At 48.3% G+C, this 14,806-nt stretch overlaps 1 protein-coding gene across 12 annotated transcripts in view; it reads right to left on the minus strand.

Annotated features, from left to right (window-relative positions):
* The window catches only part of EXTL3 (exostosin like glycosyltransferase 3), a 155,426-nt gene that overhangs the window by 46,090 nt on the left and 94,530 nt on the right, over window positions 1-14,806 (minus strand). Inside the window, exon 1 of one of the 12 annotated variants that reach the window (XM_071742252.1) lies at window positions 13,763-13,821. The exons of 10 other annotated variants lie outside the window; for them this stretch is intronic. The gene's annotated coding sequence lies outside the window, so the exon portion shown is untranslated. Of the gene's footprint in view, window positions 1-11,884; window positions 12,203-13,762; window positions 13,822-14,806 lie in introns of those variants that run through there. One more of the 12 variants, XM_071742253.1, reaches the window with a different exon arrangement.

Here is a 14,806-nt window from a genome sequence, read left to right on the forward strand (position 1 = left end):
ATATTGCATCAACCAAACCTTGCAGGATTCTGGCACTGATGGAAAAGCACAAGGAGGTGATGAGGCTCTGGCCACCACCTGCTCAGCCAAAGCTGGGCCTTGAGATAGGAGGCCAAAAAATATTAAAAACTTGGCTGGACAATACCCAGGTTCAGAAACCTTCAGAAGTCCCTTCCAACCCAAATGTTGGCATAATTCTGTGTCTGGGCTCTGAGCTGGCAATAATTCCAAAATTTGAGCAGAAACCTGGAGTCAAGGTGTCCTGGGCCTGTCCCCAGCATTGTCTCTCTCCAGCACCTGGGAGAAATCACACAACTTCCATGCCTCATTTTCCCTCTTAGCCAAGCAAAGGTGAATTCCAACTGTTTTAAGACAAATAAGTGTAGAACTGAGAGTCTGATTTAAAGGTTTTGCTTCCCATCTGGGGGTGAAGAATACACTCCAAAAGCTGCTCAGCACAAGCAGAAGCTACAGAGATCTCTTTCCCCAGTATTTCCAGGTACCCACCTGCTTTGCCCTCTGCAGACAGCAGCTGCTCAAGGTCTGTCTTGCTCCTCAGCTGACTTTAACCAACTGGTCCACAAATATTCAGTTATTCTGAGGAAATTCTTCAGACAGTAAAACCACCTCCAGATTTCAGAGAGCAGGGAATAGAGGTAAAGAGAAAAAACTGGCCCAAGGTCACCTCAGAACCTGTGCCAGCTTGGGACTGACTCCACATCTAATTGTCCAAAATCCTCTGTCTTCCAGACTGCCTTTTGCCACTGATTTCCTTCTCTGGTGCCTTCTTGCTTTTTTGCATAATGCATTGCAAAATCTCCTTTACACAGAGAGCTTTTACTTCTTAAATTTATTATTTAGTGTTGCTTTCTGCTAATAAACCAGCTAGATGGTTTTATTTATTCTTCCAGCCTGCACACCAACACTTCTGCACACAAACCCTCAGCTTACAAGCAAATCCTTTTATATTCTGAGGTACCAAACAGCAGAGCACCCTGGAGCCAAAAATCTCAGAGGGAGGGAGGGTAGGGCAGAGCTTGTCAAGGAACCTGGTAAATCTGGGCAACCACACAGTGCCTGATGTTTTTTCTGCTCACTGTGCTCCCATTTCTAAAGTGCTTAAGATCTTTTGGGACCCAGAAGTGAGGGAGCAGCAGCTGCACCCTGTGCAGAGGCAGAAGCTACTCAAGGAGTAGGTGCATGGCTGATCTTTTGTTCACTGTTAAAAGGGATAAATGAGGACTAAGAGAAGGGGAAGGCTCTTTTTGGGTTTTTTTATAGTTTGGTGGTTGTTTTTTTTTTGCTTTTACCTTGAAGCAAATAATGAACAGGAACTGTCTTGAGGGAAAACCACAGTCAAGAGTCAAGTGCTTTGCGTCGTGCAAGAGAAGGAGGCAGAGGTCAGCTCCAGACAGGAGGAAAGCTTTCTAAATGCTCAGTTTGCTTTCTAAATGCTTTCTAAATCTCAGTTTGAGACAGCTCCTCAGTATTTTTTGTGGGTTTTCAGCCCTAGGTAGCTCAGGTGCATTCTTCTCCCCAAGGCAAAAATAAAAACCTCTCTCACTTCCCCAAAATGCCACCCTCACCACTTCCTTGGCAGCAAAGAACCAGGTGGAAAAATTCAGGCTCCTGATCCCTGATAGACCCTTCAGGTCATCATTAAGCAGGAAATTCAGCTTTTCTTTGTCCTGGATAAGTTGTAAGAGAAAGGAACTACTTCCTGAACAGCACAGAAATGCATACAGAATGTTTAAGAGCATCTCACTCAGCAGAATACCACAGAATAGCTGAGGTTGGGAGGGAGCTCAGAGCTCATCCCCTCCAACCCCCCTGCCATGCCCAGGGACACCTCTGATCCAGCCCAGGCTGCTCCAAGCCTCATCCAACCTGGCCCTGAACACCTCCAGGGAGGGGGCAGCCACAGCTTCTCTGGGCAATCTGGTCCAGAGTCTCAGCACCCTCCTGCTGAAGAACTTCTTCCTCAGATCCAGCCTGAACCTCTTCTCCTGCACTTTCAATCCATTTCCCCTTCTCCTGTCACTGGACACTCAGGAAAAGTCCCTCTGCAGCCTTCCTGGAGGTTCCCTTCAGGGACTGGGGGGCAGCTCTAAGGTCCCCCTGAGGCTTCTCTTCTCCAGGCTGAACAATCCCAGCTCCTCAGCTTCTCCTCATGGCAGAGCTGCTCCATCCAGCCCCTGGATCAGCTTTGTGGCCTCTTCCAGGTTTCTGGAAAGTTTCATTTCATGCCTGCAGTGAACAAGATGATTCTGGAAGGTGAAATCTCCACCATGGGTTCTCTAATGAGCACGAAATCATCCAAGTGGCTTCTCACAGACTGCAGCAGGCAGTCTGGATCCTTATGATCCTCATGATCCAGCCCCACCAGGAGCTTTGCATCCAGGGCAAGCTTATAGCAACCAGGGAAGCCCAGCTAGTACATCCCCAGCAAGGTGCAGTGACACTGAACTGATCAAATTAGCTGAGCTAACCAACTCCAACCAGCCCTTCCCTCCCTCTTTAGCTCTTTCACAGCTCCCCATCCCTCTCTGCCTGCCTAACACCAGCTGCTCCCCTCCTCCCAGCCCCTGATGCAGGGGGTGGGCAGCCACAGGGAGACTCATTAGAGAGCTGCTGGCCTTCTGCACTTCTTGGAGAAGGCTTCATCAGCACCTAAGTGGAGGCTGCTCTGTTTCAGACAGCCCAATCCATCATGCCAAGTGACTGAATTACCCAGGGTGCCATCACCACCCGGACAGAGGGAGCAGGAGGATTCTCAGCTGACACAGCTCCTTACAAAGCAAGACAGAAATTCAGAGGCACAGCCACAGCTTTTGCCAGGACTCTGGTTAATTTGGAATTAGCTTCAAAGAGAGGGTGAAACCCCTCTCCTATTACCAGACACCCAAGGCACGTGGTCCCAATTAGGTGAGGGACATAAAATGTCTTTCTGCTGCACTCCCAACACAGCAGGAACTCCTCACCTGATGTGCATCTTTACCTTCTGAAGAAGTTTTTGGAGCAAAACATCACCATGCCACACACCATCAAGCCACCACCTCTGCTGGGCTTGTATACAAGTGGTGGATTCCCCCATTTTGGCAAGTTTTCAGCCTCAGCTCTAGGGGGTCCTGAGACATCTCATATAAACAATATTATTATTATAAGGCTTGGACCAGGTGAGCCTTGAGGTCCCTTCCAACCTGACATTTTAGGATTCTATGATGCTATGGAAAGCTGTGCCTCTGGAACCATAACAGCACCCCAGCCACTCTGTGGTTGTTCTGCAGGTAGCACTTGTGTGGGGGTTGGGTTTGGAATGTGTTTGCTTGGGCAGATCTGGCCATACCTAAGAGTGGAAATGCAGATTACACAGAGACAACACTGAATGACAGCAACTGCTTCAGGAGAAGTCACACCTCCAACTAAATCAAGGCCAGAGCAAGCTGTGCTGGGAAGCAGGGTGTCCTGTCCCCATCTTACTGCAGAAAGATGGTTAAGCTTAAGGTCAGTCACAAGGAAGACAATAAAGGATATTTTGCCCTTTATTCTGACCTTCTGAGAAAAGCTGAGAATTGTCCTGCTTCTTCTTCCCCAGTCAGACAAATGTCCCAGCTTTAGTGGTCCTTCTGGACTGTATCACACAGTGTTTTCTTCTCTTTTCTTTTTTGAACCCTCCAGGAGCTCCTTTTACTCATCAAGCCCACGCTGTGCCTTCCCAAGCCTTTCTAAAGGCTCTACTTAGCAATGAACCTACTGACCAGGCACATGGAGCCATTCTTCTCCTGATCTGTTGAACCTGCAGAGCATCCCCAGGGCATGGCTCATCCCTTAAAACACTTGGAGAGCACCATGAAGTCATCTGCAGATACAGCTGTAGCTTTCTTGATGTAAAAATGCTGCTGGGGTGAGCCCTAGGCCAGATCAACTCTCCTGAAACCAAGAGGCACCCAAGGGACAGATCCTTCAGGTAAGATCTGCCAGGTAAAGCAATGCTATGGTGGCTGAAAGAAATTAAAGCTAATTAGCACAGTTGTGCTGGGGGAACTGGGGTTGTTCAGCCAAGGAGACCTTAGAGCTGCCATCCAGTACCTGAAGAGGACCTACAGGAAAGCTGAGGAGGGACTTGTCACAAGGGCATGGAGTGACAGAACAAAGGCCAATGGCATTAAACCAAAAGAGGGGAGGTTTAGGTTTGACATAAGGAGGAAATTCTTTGGGGTGAGGGTGCTGAGCCCCTGGTTGCCCAGGTTGCCCAAGGAAGCTGTGGCTGCCCCATCCCTGGCAGTGTCTCAGCCCAGGTTGGATGGGGCTTGGAGCACCCTGGGCTGGGGGAGGGGTCCCTGACCATGGCAGGGGGCTGGGTCTAGTTAATCTTTAAGATTCCTGCCAACCCAAACCCTTCTAGGGTTCTACACAATCAGAGAGGAACCTTAAGCTGCTCTTAACCAGATGTCTGCAGCCCAGCTCATGAGAGGCTGTGCAGGACACAGCTTAAAATGTGAAGATGTGGAAGCAGCCAAAATCACAGAATCATAGAATTCCTCAGGCTGTAAAAGACCTTCAAGATCAAGCCCAGCCTTGTCCTAACCCAATTACCCTATTCCTGATGACCCACCACTAAGTCATGTCCCCAAACACCACATCCAGATGATCTTTAAACACATTCAGGGATGGAGACTCAACCACCTCCCTTCAAAACACTCCAAGGGAATGAAACACCATGCCTAAAACTTGTGGGTGTGCTTAACAAAGTTATTAACCAGCAGAGGAGTGTATGATAGAAGATAAGCCCTAGCAAAATGCATGATAATTAAATTTCCACAAAGTTAGTTTGCCATTTGGATTTGAAACGCTGAATAATTTGACACATGCTGAGTGCTGCTGTGTCACTGCTGGCCAGAGCTTTCCCTACAAGATATCATGAAGAAACATAAATAACAAACCTATTGCCAAGCTGTGTGGCTGCAGAAAACTAACAACATCCAGGCCTTGGAAGAAACAGGATGGGAGACAGCAAACTCTGCTGTGTGTGTCCAGTGTGGAGACTGCTCCTGCTGTGATGGGTGGGTAGAAGGACAGAGAGAAAACACTGGTGGAGAGATGTAGGAATAACAGAGGAGTTAGGAAGAGCACAGTTACACTGTTCTGTTCAATGAAAGCCTAAAAAGAGGCCTCTTAAAATAGGGAAGGAGGGATTAAAGGAACTTGGCCAAAGCTGGAGGTAGAGGAAGGAATTTCACCTGCACAAGGCAGGCTCCACCTCTGAGGGGTTGTGGAAAATCATAGGTTATAAAAGTTAAGCCAAGGGTCAGGCTGAGCCTGTCTAGAAATAAACCAATCCATTAAATATCTCCACTCACAGAATTTTTAATAATGCAGCATTATATTTGCAACGAGGCAAGCAAAGGAGGCCTCTGCTCTGGAGCAGCATCCCAGCAGCATTCCCCAAGCTTGTGCTGTGTGAGGGTCCCAAACAGGGCTGCTCCCTCCCTACAGCTTCACTGGGCAAGACACCAAATTCTTCACCAGGAGGGTAGGAAGATACTGGAATAAGTTGCCTGAGGAGGTTCTTGATGCCCCATCCCTGGCAGTGTTGAATGGGACCATGAGCACCCTGGTTTAGTGGGAGGTGTCCCTGCCCATGCAGGGGGATGGAACTGGAGGAGCTTCAAGGTCCCTTCCAACCCAAACCATTCTATGGTTCTATGATTTGATGATGACACAGCCCAAACCACCTGTATCCTTTTGGGTATTTTTTGTTACCTGAAACTTACACAGCAAAACAAACAAACAACAACAAAAAAAAACCCCAAAATATTCACAGCAAAGCTTCCTCTCATATACATCATTTACATATTTACGAAAATCCTCTCATATACATCATTGGGATGAGCAGCCAGATAGAGAGGGGCCTGGGAGTCTGGATGGCCAGGAAGCTGAAGAGGAGCCAGCAGTGTGCCCAGGTGGCCAAGAAGGCCAATGGCATCCTGGGCTGGCTCAGGAACAGTGTGGCCAGCAGGTCCAGGGAAGGGATTCTGCCCCTGTGCTCAGCCCTGGGGAGGCCACAGCTTGAGTCCTGTGTCCAGTTCTGGGCCCCTCAGCTCAGGAAGGAGCTTGAGGTGCTGGAGCAGGTCCAGAGAAGAGCAAGGAGGCTGTGAAGGGATCCAGCACAAGTGCTGTGAGGAAGGGCTGAGGGAGCTGGGGGTGTTGAGGCTGGAGAAGAGGAGGCTCAGGGGAGACCTCATCACTCTCTCCAACTCCCTGAAAGGAGGTTGGAGCCAGGGGGGGGTTGGGCTCTTTTCCCAGGCAACTCTCAGCAAGACAAGAGGGCACAAGAGGTCTCAAGTTGTGCCAGGGGAGGTTTAGGTTGGACATTAGAAAGAATTTCTTTCTGGAGAGGGTGCTCAGGCATTGGAATGGGCTGCCCAGGGAAGGGGTGGATTCTCCATCCCTGGAGATATTTCAAAAGAGCCTGGATGTGGCACTCAGTGCCATGGGCTGGGAACCACGGGGGGAGTGGATCAAGGGTTGGACTTGATGAGCTCTGAGCTCCCTTCCAACCCAGCCCATTCTATGATTCTATGATTTACATATTAGTTCATTTTATGTGGATACTTCTGGTTCCCAGCTCATACCTGGGGCTCAGGAGGCATCAGCAACCCACCAATTCCAACTGGGAATTTTTTTCCACAAGTTATGCAGTGTATCCCTTCTGGAACTACTGCTTCACAGCTCTGTGGTGGCCACTTCTGGGAAATGCTTTGTGATCCTTCAGAATTAAAGGTAATTTTGCCAACTCTCAGGGCTGGGAACTCAGGGATATTGGGCAAAGTACAGCAGGATGATTAATGGGCTGCAGACTTAATAAGCAAGCACAGCCCTTCTTTTTGACCTCAAAAATTACTTTTTAGGATAAAAGCGAGGAGATCTTAAAATAATAAAAAAAAAACCAACCCAACATGAAACCCTCCAACCAATGGCACTGCCACATGGAGCCTGTTCCTTAGCATCCTGGAGCAGATGTGCTGCACTCAAAATGTCTTTGTCTATTAAAACTGTGTCAGCTTCAGAGACTCCAGAACTCCCTGTGGCATAAACAGAATTTCTAATGAACAGCTGCAGGATCCAGGAGTAGCCGTGCAAAATGCAGCTGCTGAGATCAGTTTCCTTGCCCTTCTCTCATCACCTTTCCTCTGCTGCCTGAATCCCACCTTCCCCCATTTGGGTCTCTCCTATTTCAGGAGAAACCTTCTTTACAGAAAGGGTTGTTAAGCACTGGAACAGCCTCCCCAGGGAGGTGGTGGAGGCTCCATCCCTCAACGTGTTTAAAAACCACCCGGATGTGGTGGCTGGGGACATGGGACATGGTTTAGGGTTAGGACAAGGCTGGACTCGATCCTGAAGGGTTTTTCCAGCCTGAGCAATTCTATGATTTTCCTCTCTTTTCACTGCCTGCCCTCACTGTGCCTTCTCCACCCTCCACAGATGAGCACTGTCAAGCCCCTCAGTTTAATTCACATCCTTCTTCATGCTTCCCGTGCCCAACCTCCAAGCCTCCTCCTTCACATCAAGTCAGCTAATGACACCCAGCACTGGTTTCCTCTGCTGATATTTATCATTTCCAAAGCCTGTGAGCATCTCCTCCTGCACCTGCACCTCTCCTGGTCTCCCAGAGCCAACCCATGGGTGTTCTCACACCTCTCTGGAGTTTTGCTGCTGCTTTGCCCGCTCGCGCTGAGAAAGTGCAAGAGGGAGAAATAAAGAGGGGAAAACATGATCCCTGGAATTCCCCAGAACATGAGCAGTCCTCAGGGAAGGATCCAGTCTGAGTAAATTGAAACTCACGAATAGAGCTTTTAGCTTCAATGCTGCCTTCCAGGCCAAGGCACCAAAGCATGACTCCTTCTGTGACCTGGGTTAGGTTTTTGGTTTTTTTTTTTAAAATTCTCTGCCTTTGAAACAAAACAAAAAAACCCCAAACTGTAAAGTGTACAGCTTGGTCCAAAGGCACTTCCCAGCTGCTCTCCCAAACCTGCTGGTGTCCAGAAATGGCTGGAATGATGATTGATTTAGTCTGACTCTTGTGCTGGCCACTGTGATGCTCAGTGCTGTGCTCAGTGTAACCCCAACAAATCATAGAATTCTAGAATTGGCTGGGTTGGAAGGGACCTCAGAGCTCATCAAGTCCAACCCTTGATCCACTCCCCCCGTGGTTCCCAGCCCATGGCACTGAGTGCCACATCCAGGCTCTTTGGAAATATCTCCAGGGATGGAGAATCCACCCCTTCCCTGGGCAGCCCATTCCAATGCCTGAGCACCCTCTCCAGAAAGAAATTCTTTCTAATGTCCAACCTAAACCTCCCCTGGCACAACTTGAGACCTCTTGTGCCCTCTTGTCTTGCTGAGAGTTGCCTGGGAAAAGAGCCCAACCCCCCCCTGGCTCCAACCTCCTTTCAGGGAGTTGGAGAGAGTGATGAGGTCTCCCTCATAAATACTTCTGGGAACACCAGCACAAATTACACCTGATTTTGTACTCTTACAGAATCATAGAATCTTCAGGGTTAGAAAGGTCCTTAAAGATCATCCAGTTCCAACCCCCTGACATGGGCAAGGACACCTCCCACAGCCCAGGTTGCTCAGATCCCCATCCAGCCTGGCCTTAAAAACTCCCAGGGATGGGATTTCCACCATCTTCCTGGGCAACCTGTGCCAGGGTCTCACCACCCTCATGGCAAAGAACTTCCTAACATCCAATCTAAACCTCCCCTCCTCTAGTTTGAATCCATTCCCCATGTCCTATCACTCCCTGACATCCTAAAAAGTCCCTCCCCAGCTTTTTTGTAGCCCCTTCAGATCCTGGAAGGCCACACTAAGGTCTCCTCAGAGCCTTCTCCTCTCCAGCCTGAATAACCCCAACTCTCTCAGTCTGTCCCCATACCAGAGCTGCTCCAGCCCTCTGAGCATCCTCCTGGCCCTTCTCTGGACACACCCCAGCACATCCATGGCTTTCTTTTAACAGAGGCTCCAGAACTGGATGCAGAACTCCAGGTGAGGTCTCAGGAGAACAGAGTAGAGGGGGAGAATCCTCTCCTCCCTTGCCCCATGCTTCTCCTGATGCAGCCAAGGACACACTTAGCTTTCTGGGATGCAAGTGTACACTCAATGTGTACTCTTTGATGCCTTCAAACTTCTATGGGGTTCTCCAGTATCCTGTTTCCTCTTTATCCTTATCCTCTTTATCCTGAAACCTGTTTCCTATTTCCAGGACATTTATAGGGAGGTAATACTTTGGTGAGCTCTCTCCTTCTAATTTGAGTGAAAATAGCTGACAGGTTCAAAAGTTACTGGAGGATTAACAGGTAAGACCAGATGCCAGAGTCCCATTTTATTAGGACAGTCTAACAACATTAAAGAGTGTGTAATGCTAAGCAATAGTGTCTTTTAAAAGAAATTCTTATTAATTGGTATTTAAAAATGGAGAATCACAGAATCATGTTTAGGTTGGGAGAGACCTCCAAGATCATCCAGTCCAATCTTTGACCAACACCATAATCCAACTACTAAACCATGTCCTTAAGAACCAGCTCCAAATGCCTTTTTAATGCCTCCAGGGATGGGGACTCCACCACTGTCCTGGGACCTTGTGGCTTTGAGACAACCTGACTGATGGAAGAGTGAATGGTCTAAGAGCTTCCCAGGACTGGGAGCAGGACATGCAGGACAGATTTATTTATCTGTAGCTGGTAGGGCTTCCAACAATTCACATTGTAATGCAGTTTCATGGCCCAGAGGAAAAATTCCCAGAGGAAAAATTCCCAGAGGAACTGCATGGTGTGAACATTGTGTTTGTTGATTGCCCAAATAATCCTCACCATGCCCAGCCCCACCTGCCTGCTCACAAGAGAAGGGGAAGAGAACCCAAAGGTTAGCAGAGGGGGTACTTTTGGGAAGGCTGAAGAACTTTGGGGAGGACATTGCCAGGCTTAAAACTACTCCAGGCAGAAATCTCCAATGCACAGCAGCTATTTCTGCTGGGTAAGTGGGGCCAAATATCCTTGGAGCAGTTCAGAAATGGGCAGTGGGACACTGCCAGCATGATGCTTCCAACACAAGCTGCTGTCTCCCAGCCATCATCTCAATGATCAGACCACTTCCAACTCATGCCAGCTTTGGGACTGTCAGCAGAATGGATGCTGAGAGGTCCTAATGGACAAGGAAGCCCACAGTGTCTCTTCTTGGAGAGCAGCCAGACAGAAAGGGCCTGGGAGTCTGGATTGCCAGGAAGCTGAAGAGGAGGCAGCAGTGTGCCCAGGTGGCCAAGAAGGCCAATGGCATCCTGGGCTGTGTCAGGAAGAGCGTGGCCAGCAGGTCCAGGGAAGGGATTCTGCCCCTGTGCTCAGCCCTGGGGAGGCCACAGCTTGAGTCCTGTGTCCAGTTCTGGGCCCCTCAGCTCAGGAAGGAGATTGAGGTGCTGGAGCAGGTCCAGAGAAGAGCAAGGAGGCTGGGAAGGGATCCAGCACAAGTGCTGTGAGGAAGGGCTGAGGGAGCTGGGGGTGTTGAGGCTGGAGAAGAGGAGGCTCAGGGGAGACCTCATCACTCTCTGCAACTCCCTGAAAGGAGGTTGGAGCCAGGGGGGGGTTGGGCTCTTTTCCCAGGCAACTCTCAGCAAGACAAGAGGGCACAAGAGGTCTCAAGTTGTGCCAGGGGAGGTTTAGGTTGGACATGAGAAAGAATTTCTTTCTGGAGAGGGTGATCAGGCATTGGAATGGGCTGCCCAGGGAGGTAGTGGACTCTTCATCCCTGGAGACATTTAAAAAGAGCCTGGATGTGGCACTCAGTGCCATGGTCTAGTGACTGCAGTGGTAGTTAATCAAGGGTTGGACTCAATGATCTCTGAGGTCCCTTCCAACCCAGCCAATTCTATGATTCTATGATTCTTGACATTTGCATCAGTTATTAAAGACAGAAAAGGAAGGCCTGGCATGTCTTGTGCTGTTCCATCTCACTCCCATCTCAGTGCCTTGAGCCATAAGTGGCTCAGATTGCACAAAAACATTGCAAGGGACAGCACAGAGATCTCCCTTCTATGCCTAAAAAAAAAAAAATAGTTTGGCTAGAGCATGAATTAACTATTGCCATCCACTGGATAAAAGCTGCTCATGTCCAGAGTAAATACCTGATGCCTAGCCAAGAAAGGGAGAGATGTTCCCAGGGCCTGGGAAAGCTGCAACACAGCCACCACCTCCACTGTGAACATGCAGACAGACACGAAGGCATCAGCCTGGAACCAACTCATTAAGATAGCCACAAAATTCACAACTCAATTTGACCACTGTATATAATCCAATAAAAATAATAAAAACCCCACGAGGATGGCTGTATTAGATCAAACCAATGATCCATCCACTTCAGCCCCTCACTCCCGAGTGCTCATTTCCAGCTGCTTTAGGGTAAAATACACATAAATCATAGTCACAGAACAGCTTATTTGGAACAGTTTTTCCCTAACCAGTAGCAAAAAGGAGTTGCATGAGCCCTTGAAGAACAGAAGCTGCCCACCAAAATGCTTTTTTGAAGCAATCAATCACATACATTCTCATCTGTAGAGTCTAAACTGTTAAAAGTAGGAAAAAAAGGAAGAGAGGAAAAAAAAAAAAAAAGGAAAACTACATGAAGCACTTGGTTTCATAGCTTCTTGCAGCAGTGAGTTCCACAGCTGAGCTCCCCAGGGGATTTCCTTTCATCAGCTTCAAACACAACCCCCCTTAATTCTATCTGTGCCCTCTTCACCAGCTTTCTGCAGCTCTAAGGGATGGGTACAACAGGACTCTCACCCAGAGGAACAACACTAAGAAAGCCACCAGACCAAGACCTGCCACCTTACCTTCTCTAAGATGTCTGACATCCCACCACATGCTCCTCTCTGACCCAGGCAGTATTAATCTTTCAATCCTTGAGACCACCAAGCTTGAGAAGCAGAAACACAAGGATCCTACTGCCAATTTCAGCATAAATTTCCACTTCTGCTGTTGTCACATCCTTCCTGATGGACATCCCAGCTCTCCAGTACACTCCTTTTGTGTAAGCAGCCCTGTCTCTCTTTTCTCTAATGTCCTCTCTAATAACTAGGTTCTGTTTCTGTTCCAGTCACTTCCCAAATTTGTGCCAAGTTTCTTTCTTTTTTTTTTTTTTAATTGCTCTCAATATGTCACTCTATATTACTCAAGAGCAGATTTATTTAAACGTGTCAATGCTGTTGCTTAGCAGATCTGACCATGCTTTACAATTTAAGCCTACTTCAGGATCACGTGTTCCCCTTCCCAGTGCTCCCCAGCATGTCTGGATCATCAGGAAGTTTGAGGAAAATAAAAATAAGCCTGACTACTACAGCACCCCACTGCCCTGCCTAGGAAAAGCCTCACTAGAAATCCTTAAAAACAACAACAACAAAAAACACCACACCAAAGACACCCGAGAAAAAGAGGAATTCTGCCAAAAAGCCCACCCATTTTTTCTTCTCAGTTAGGAAGCAGTAACAGGTGCTATTTTCCTTCCATTTTCTACCTTATGACCATGAGCTACAGTAGGAGCCCATCAAGTAAATGATCATCAAGAGCTTTGAAAGGAGTCCTAATACCCAGCTAATATCAGCTTTCCCCAAGCAGCAAGCTAATTTTAGGTAATGGCCTTCAACCACTCTATAAAAGGCCTGAAACACCCAGTTGAGAGCATTTTCTGACCTTTGAAATTAGACTTGGGTCTTTGCTGAGAGAGAGAATGTGCAGCTAAATCACATACACAATGTTTTCCACTCAGGCTTTTCAAGCTCTCCAACCAGAGCAGGTTCAGTCATTGCCCCCCCCCAGATTCCAACCTGCACATTCACATCTGAGGAACTGGAGTGCCTGATGGCTCAGCGAGCTGCTCACACAAATCCAGACAGCAGAAGCTGTCCCCACAATGCTCCTAAAAAAGACTAAGCATGTGTCATCCTTCTGCAACCCACTGGAGCAGAATAAACCCAAAGGAATTGCCCAAGAGCTGCCAGATGCCAAATCTTCTGCACGTCCACCCGGGGCTCGACCCTTGAGGTTGTCCCCACTCGAGGTGTATTTCACATGCTGACCCTAAAATGACCTCATCTTCTGCCCCCAAATCTCCAGCTTAATAATCACCCTCCATCCCTCCAAGCTGGGCTGGTTTAGAGGGAATTATCTCTTCTAAACCCGTGCCACCAAGACAATCTCCAGCAGCTGCTAATTCCAGATTCGGATTGCAAATCACACCCCAGCAAGCAGGTTCACAGCCTTGGGAACTGATCCCACAGCCTGAGACAACCCAACCCAAGACAAAACTTGCAGCAGGACCTGCCAGAACAGCTGCTGATGGCTTTCCAAAAATAACCCCTTTCTGCAGTGCCCGATGTCCATTTACAGCCACCTAAAAATAGCCCTTCCCATTTGGATCGATGAGGAGAGCTGAGGGAAGGGAAAGATGCTCATCAGTCCCCACACAAGCAAAGCTGAAAGAGATAAAACACTTTTGAAATGCAGTGGAGAGAACAATCCCATGCTGGCCCCCTGAGAGCCAGCTGGATGGGCCTAACAATTCTTCTCCAACGACAGCTGGGACTGCATTTATTTCCTTTCTGTGTGATTAAAAGGAAGAGACAGAGAAAAAAGGGAGAACAAAAAGTCCGAGATTTCAAAAAAAAAAAAAAAGCACTAAAAATAAACCAGTTTGTATTCATTTGGCACCCTACCTTGACAGCATTTTTATAGATGATAGCCAAGTGGTTCTCACTAAACCTAAAGGAAGATGCAAGTAATTTATAGGCAGGGAAACCAAGGCACGGAAATGTTAAAATCCTGACTCAATCATCAATAAAATCAACAGCAGGGGCAGGATTAAAGGGCAGGCATTCCTGATGCTCCTTCTTACTTTCATACCACAAGACCTCTCTCTGTTTATTCTTCACGGAGCCAACATAATTGTTTCCATTGCCTGGCAAGTGTAAATCGATGCCCAGGAGCTCAGCAGCTCCTCACAAGGAGTTACAGTCCACTGGAGCTGATAAAAGTTAACCCATTCCCAGAGCCTGTTTGCACCTGGTGGGGAAAAGGCACTTTTTTTTTTTCTTTTGAGAATTCAATCATACAAGTTTAGCAGCAGGATGCCTGAAATGAATCCCTTTATTTAAACACCAACTATTTTAAGTGTCTCTAAGCAATAGTAAAGGCTTTATTAACTCAGGCAATGAAAGCCCACGAGCAGCCAAGGCAGGATGAAGCCAAGGTTATCTGCAGTTAAGTTTCCAAGCATGGACACTGACAACACAAACCTGCTCTGGAGAGTATTTCCATCTTAGAGGCAGGAATAAAGAGGACACAACTGGAAAGGCTGCACTTACCCTACTGAGAAGCCTGTGGGCTGGGATGGATGGAGTGAACCCTCCTGGAAGCCCCATGGCCATGAAGGTCAAGGAGGTGGCTGTGGTAGCACAGATGTACCAAGGACAAACTGTACCCCTCAATCTGATTGTCTTCTTTAACCCAGGGGTTGGCTTGGTAGAAACTGGGCTGCACCCCCAGAGTGTGAGCAGCAGGGCCAGGGAGGGGATTGTCCCCTCTGCTCTGCTCTGAGGAGACCCCCCTGGGGTAAAGCTGTGTCCATCCCTGGGGTCCCCATCAGCAGAAGGACACGGAGCTGTTGGAGCCAGTGCAGAGGAGGCCCTGGAGCTGCTGGGAGGGCTGGAGCAGCTCTGCTCTGGAGCCAGGCTGAGAGAGTTGGGGGTGTTGAGGCTGGA

Source organism: Heliangelus exortis, chromosome 3 (assembly GCF_036169615.1).
Source record: "Heliangelus exortis chromosome 3, bHelExo1.hap1, whole genome shotgun sequence".
Taxonomy (NCBI): Eukaryota; Metazoa; Chordata; class Aves; order Apodiformes; family Trochilidae; genus Heliangelus; species Heliangelus exortis.